Source organism: Colobus angolensis, unplaced genomic scaffold (assembly GCF_000951035.1).
Source record: "Colobus angolensis palliatus isolate OR3802 unplaced genomic scaffold, Cang.pa_1.0 Scaffold144, whole genome shotgun sequence".
Taxonomy (NCBI): Eukaryota; Metazoa; Chordata; class Mammalia; order Primates; family Cercopithecidae; genus Colobus; species Colobus angolensis.
In genome coordinates, this window is record NW_012114533.1 from 3,267,864 (window position 1) to 3,274,796 (window position 6,933).

The following is a 6,933-nucleotide window of genomic DNA, read 5'->3' on the forward strand; positions in this document are numbered from 1 at the left end:
CTGCCTCAGCCTCCCAAGTAGCTGGGACTACAGGCACATACTACTAGCCTGGCTAATTTTTTTGTATTTTTAGTAGAGATGGGGGTTTCACCATGTTGGCCAGGCTGGTCTTGAACTCCTGACCTCTGGTGATCTTCCTGCCTTGTTCTCCCAAAGTGCTGGGATTGCAGGCATGTGCCACTGCACCTGGACTTTTTTTTCTTTTTTCTTTTTGATACAGAGCATTGCTCTGTCATTCAGGCTGGAGCACAATGACATGATGTCAGTTCACTGCAACCTCTGCCTCCCAGGTTCAAGCACTTCTCCCTCAGCTACCTGAATAGCTGGGATTACAGCCACATGCCACCAGGCCCAGCTAATTTTTTGTATTTTTAGAAGAGACAGGGTTTCTCCATGTTGCCGAGGCTGTTCTCAAACTCCTGAGCTCAAGCATGAGCCACCATGCCCTGCCTGGTCAAGTGTTTTGAACACTGAAAAGAATTTTGGGCTGGGTGCAGTGGTTCATGCCTGTAATCCCAGCATTTTGGGAGGCCAAGGTGGGTGGATCCCTTGAGCTCAGGAGTTGAAGTCCAGCCTGGGCAACATGGCGAAACCTCGTCTCTACCAAAACTCTAAAAATTAGCTGGGTGTGGTGGTGGATGTCATCTCAACAACTTGGGAGGGTGAGGCATGAGAATCACTTTACCTGGGAGGCGGATGTTGCAGTGAGCCGAGATCACACCATTGCACTCCAGCCTGGGCTATAGAGCAAGACTCTGTCTCAAAAAAAAAAAGAGAGAATTTTGAAACTGTGACACAGGTACCCTCCCCAATGTCTTTCCTAGTTGTCCTGGGTCTCATGTAGTCATGTGGCACCCAGAAGGACTGTGAAGGGCAGGATCTGAGTCCTGAATTTATATACCAGGTGTAGAGCTCCAGACAGAAGACAGAGCGTGAAGATGATACCTGAAGGATGAAAGCCCTCCTAGAATAGGTAGGAGGCAAAGCTGGGGCAGGGAAAAGGGACCATAATTGAGTATGACTCTGCCTTGCAGCTGGTGGTCTAGGCACTGGGAACATGTCCCCAGGCCCTCCTTTGTAATCACTGCACAGATTCTTCTTGCCTGCTGCACAGACAAAATCAAGTTATTGAGACCACCGCATTGCAGTAGAGAAAAAGTTTAACTGATGCAAGGCTGGCCCACTTGACTGGAGTTATCAGTCAAATCAGTCTCCCTGAAGGTTTGGAGGTTAGGGGATTTTATGGACAATTTGGTGGGCAGGGGGCTAGGGAATGGGTGCTGATGATTGGCTGGAGATGAACTCATAGGTGTGTGGAGAATTGTCCTCTTGCTCTGAATCTGCTTCTGGGTAGGGCCACAGGATCAGCTGAGTCATGAGTCATGAGTCTGAGTGGGGTCAGTCTGAAAGATATCTAAAGAAAACCAACCTTAGGTTCTACAATAGTGATGTTTTCTATAGGAGCAATTGGGGAAGTTCCAAATCTTGTGCCTTCTGGCCACGTGACTCCTGAGCAGTAAGGGATTATTGAAATTACACCTACAAACCTGGGAAACAATGTGAGACCCTGGTGATATGGTTTGGATATGTGTCCCCATCAAATCTCAGTTTGAAATGTAATCCACAATTTTGGAGGCGGGGCCTGGTGGGAGATGTTTGGGTAAGGGAGGCAGATTCCTCATGCCTTGCTGGAGTCCTTATGATAATGAGTGAGTTATCATGTGATCTGCTCCTTGCTGTCTCTTGCTCCTGCTTTCATCATTAAGTGAAATCCCTGAAGCCTCCTCAGAAGTTGAGTAGAGGCCAGTACCATGCTTCCTGTACAGCCTGCAGAACCATAAGCCAATTAAACCTCTTTTCTTTATAAATTGCCTAGTCTTTGGCTTTTCTCTATAGCAATGCAAGAGCAGCCTAACACACTTGGCTCTACAAAAATAAATAAATAAATAAATAAATAAATAAATAAATTAGTAGGGCATGGTGGTATGCACTTATAGTCCCAACTACTTGAGAGGCTAAGGTGGGAGGATCAGTTAAGCCCAGGTGTTCACGATTAAAGTGAGCTATGATTGCACCACCACACTCCAGCCTGAGCATCAGAGCAAGAGTCTGTCTCTAAAGCAAAGCAAAACAAAAGAAACTATGCCTATGTCTTAGCAGAATTCAAGCCCCTGCCATGATAGTATTCTTGTGCCCTTTCATTAGTTTTAAAAAGGTAGGTTTCAGTCTCTGAGCAAGGAGTGGGTAAGTTTTAGGGAGGGACTATTACCATCCTTTCTAATGGTAAACTAAATTCCTGCCAAAGTTAGTTTGGCCTATGCCCAGAAATGACCAAGGACAGCTTGGAGGACAGAAGGAAGATAGAGTCAACTATGCCAGATTTATCTTACTTTAATTTTTTTTTTTTTTTGAGATGGAGTCTCGCTCTGTCACCCAGGCTAGAGTGCAGTGGCATGATCTTGGCCCACTGCAACCTCTGCCTCCTGGGTTCAAGCAATTCCCCTGCCTTAGCCTCCTGAATAGGTGGGACCACAGGCATGTGCCACCGTATCTGGCTAATTTTTGTGTTTTCATTAGAGACTAGTTTCACCATGTTGGCCAGGCTGGTCTCAAGCTCCTGGCCTCAAGTGATCCACTTGCCTTGGCCTCCCAGAGTGCTGGGATTACAGGTATGAGCCACCACTCCTGGTCTCTTACTGTCATATTTTGCAAAGGCAGTTTCACCATGAGCACTCATCCAGACCCCAGAATCCAGAGGCTCAAAACCAAAATAATAAGCTCACAGTTAAATCAAACAAGTATCAAAAATATTAAGAAGCAGCAGTAGTATGACTTTAAAACATGTAGCAGAGAGAGCTTACATCTATCTGACCAGTAAATCCAGGCAAAAATATCGTGATTTACTTTCCAACCTGACTCTGGCATAACATTACGAGACAAAGAAGGTCAAAATATTTTACCCTAAAATACATTTCTGTCTGACCAGTAAATCCAGGCAAAAATATCCTAAAGAGATGAACCAAATCTGAATAGGAAACATTTGTCATCTGTTGCCTGTAAGGGTAGTCACTATAAGACTTCAAAAGAACTTTGGTCTCCACAATCTTTATCTTAACCTGAACATTCCGTCTCTATCAATCCCAGGTCTTTAGACAAACTCAACCAATTGTCAACCAGAAAATGTTTAAATTCACCTATAGCCTGGCAGCCCCACCCTGGTTTGAGTTGTTCCACCTTTCTGGACCAAGCCAATGTATTTTTTAAATGTATTTGATTGATGTCTCATGCCTCTCTAAAATGTATAATACCAAGCTGTACCTGACCACCCTGGGCAAATGTTCTCAGGACCTCCTCGTGGCTAAACTCCACTTTTAAGCCTGGAGCCTCTGCCCTAAGTGAAAATAACTGACCCTATTTTCCCACCCAAATGATTGCCTTTTTGGTCCACCCCACCCACTATCCTGTGTCCATAAAAACCAGACCAGTTGGCAGAAAAAAGAAAGAGCAACATGAGCAGCCAATGCAAGTGGTCCGGAACGCAAGCTGCTGAGCCTTAGGATACAAGCAGCTGAGCAGCAAGCAGAGAAGCAAGCAACTGAGCGTTGGAGACTACAAATAGAAGTGGCTAACTTCAGATGGTGCGGCTTCAGGGAAAGATCACCTTCTTCCTGCACCATCCCCTTTCCAGCTCCCCATGCTGCTGAGAGCCACTCTTCAAGCAGTTCATGTGATCTGATTCTTCCTGGACACTGAAAAAGAACTTGGGTGTCAAAAAGGCAGGTGCAGGAGCCTGTCACCCTGACCCTTCACTGAGCTGTTAACACTTAGCCATCCAAGGACTGCAGGTTAAGTGAAATGAACCACTCCAATTCCTGCCCGCCCACGAAGAGGGTGAGGGTCAAGGGAAGTATCCCATCTCAGGCCTGATAGTAACTAAGCCAAAGGATGAGCAGATTTAATTCTTCTTGTCCTTTTCCTTCTTTCTTCTTTCTTCTTCCCTCTTTGATCTTTCTTCTTTCTTCTTCTCAGAATCTTGCTCTGTTGCTTGGCTGGACTGCAATGGATAAGATCATGGCTCACTGCAGTCTTGACCTCCTGGGCTCAAGCAATCCTCCCACCTCAGCCTTCTGAGTAGCTGGGACTACAGGCACACATTACCATGCCTGGGTAAGTTTTAAATTTTTTGTAGAGACAGTGTCTCACTTTGTTGCCCAGGCTGGTCTTAAACTCCTGGGCTCAAGCGATCCTCCTGTGTTGACCTCCCAAAGTGCTGGAATTACAAAGATTTAACTCTTCTTATCGATTAGCCACATAAGCCTTTTATTTATTCTTTATAAACAGCCTTTTTCCCCCCTTTGTTTTATTATTTACTTTTTCTTTTTTTTTTGAGTCAGAGTCTTGCTTAGTCACCCAGGCTGAAGTGTAGTGGCGCCATCTCAGCTCACTGCAACCTCTGCTTCCATGTTCAAGCGATTCTTGTGCCTCAGCCTCTCAAGTAGCTGGGACTACAGACGTGTACCACTACACCCAGCTGATTTTTGTATTTTTAGTAGAGACGGGGTTTCAGCATGTTGACCAGGCTGGTCTTCAACTTCTGACCTCAAGTGATCTGCCCACCTTGGTCTCCCAAAGTGCTGGGATTATAGGCGTGAGCCACCATGCCCAACCAATTATTTACTTTTAAACTATTTTGTTTATTGGCATTTTCACAACATACAAATATCTTTTAAATTTTTAATTTATTTATTTTTATTTTTTTGAGATGAAGTCTCACTCTGTCACCCAGGCTGGAGTGCCGTGGCATGATCTTGGCTCGCTGCAACCACCGCCTCCTAGGCTCAAGCAATTCTCCTGCCTCAGTCTCCCAAGTAGCTGGAATTACAGGTATCTGCCACCATGCCTGACTAATTTTTGTGGTTTTTAGTAGAGAGAGGGTTTTGCCGTGTTGACCAGGCTGGTCTTGAACTCCTGACCTCAGGTGATCCACCCACCTCAGCCTCCCCAAAGTGCTGGGAATATAGGCGTGAGCCACCACACCCAACCAGATATTTTTTAAAAAGCAATTAAAATATCAGCTGCCGGGCATAGTGGTAGGTGCCTGTAGTCCCAGCTACTCGGGAGGCTGAGGCAGGAGAATGGCATGAACCTGGGAGGTGGAGCTTGCAGTGAGCCGAGATCGCACCACTGCACTCTACCCTGGGTGACAGAGCAAGACTCTGTCTCAAAAAAAAAAAAAAAAGCAATTAAAATATAGAAATCTTTTCAGAAGTTTCTGTACATCAATACTTATCTCTGGATGAAACTAATTCTGGGGCCCTCATTTTTTTTAACTATTTTTTTTGAGACAGGGCCTTCTTCTGTCACCCAGGCTGAAGTGCAGTGGTGTGATCACAGCTCACGGTAGCCTCAATCTCCTAGGATCAAGAGATCCTCCCACCTCAGGCTCCTGAGTAGCTCTGACTACAGGTATGTGCATCACACCCAGCTAATTGTTTTGTATTTTTTGTAGAGACAAGAGCTCACTATTGCCCAGGCTGGTCTCAAAGTCCTAGGCTCAAACATTCCTCCTGCCTCAGTCTCCCAAAGTGCTGAGATTACAGGCGAGAGACACCATGCCCACCCTGGGGCCCTCATTTTTAAATGCACTTTTTAAAGTGCACTATTCATTTGAAATGTTGTAATTTTGTATTACTTTTAGCAAGATCTTGCCATTTCTGTGTTTGCTGCTAACCTCCGCCTCCCGGGTTCAAGCGATTCTCCTGCCTCAGCCTCCTGAGTAGCTGGGATTTCAGGTGCCTGCTACTACACCCAGGTGATTTTTTGCATTTTTAGGAGAGACAGGGTTTCACCATGTTGGCCAGGCTGGTCTCCAACTTCTTACTTCATGATTTGTCTGTCTCAGTCTCCCAAAGTGCTGGGATTACAAGCATGAGCCACCATGCCGGGCCCAAGGGCCTAATATTTATGCATGTATAGGTAAGCATAGCTGGAAGGTGGAGTACTATGTTCTTCAGTAGTAAAGGACCACATTATTATTATTATTATTATTATTATTATTATTATTTGAGACGGAATTTTGCTCTTGTTGCCCAGGCTGGAGTGCAATGGCAACGATCTTGGCTCACCACAGCCTCCGCCTTCCAGGTTCAAGTGATTTCCTGCCTCAGCCTCCTAAGTAGCTGGGATTACAGGCATGCGGCAGCACGCCCAGCTAATTTTGTATTTTTAGTACAGATAGGGTTTCTCCATGTTAGTCAGGCCAGTCTTGAACTCCCGACCTCAGCTGATCTGCCTTCTTTGGCCTCCCAAAGTGCTGGGATTACAGGCATGAGCCACCACGCCTGGCCAAGGACCACCATGTTTACTTTGGATCTTGTCTTTAACTCTCAGATCCCTTTGATTAACTTAGCTAATGCTTTTCTTTCTCCCTAAGTGTGCAAGAAAAGGAAACAAAAGGAATACTACAACACAAAAATCTCTGTGAATTTCTAAAAGCTGAAGTTCACAGCCTCTGTACTATTACCATTTACTGCCAGTTTCTCTCTGACCCAGTCAGACATCTGAGGCCTCTAATTGGATCAAAGCCAGTTAACTGTTGCATGCAATCTGATCCTAGACCTAGTTCAGTTTATATCACAACTTCCAAACCCAATTCACATCAAAAATTCACTCAAACAGATAGCTCAGAACACAAACTCACAGAGCTTCAGAATCGGAGAGAGAAGACACCCATGATCCCCAGTTGTGAGAGAGAGCGATGGACAAAAGGAATCTGGTGGGTACCTCGTTTGGTCACTCAGTGCCCCTGGTGGGGGCTAGAAGCTCTACTTCAGATCCCATTTCTGACACCATCTGTTAAAAAGAAAACCTTAGGGCTGGGCTCGGTGGCTCACGCCTGTAATCCCAGCACTTTGGGAGGCCGAGGCAGGCGGA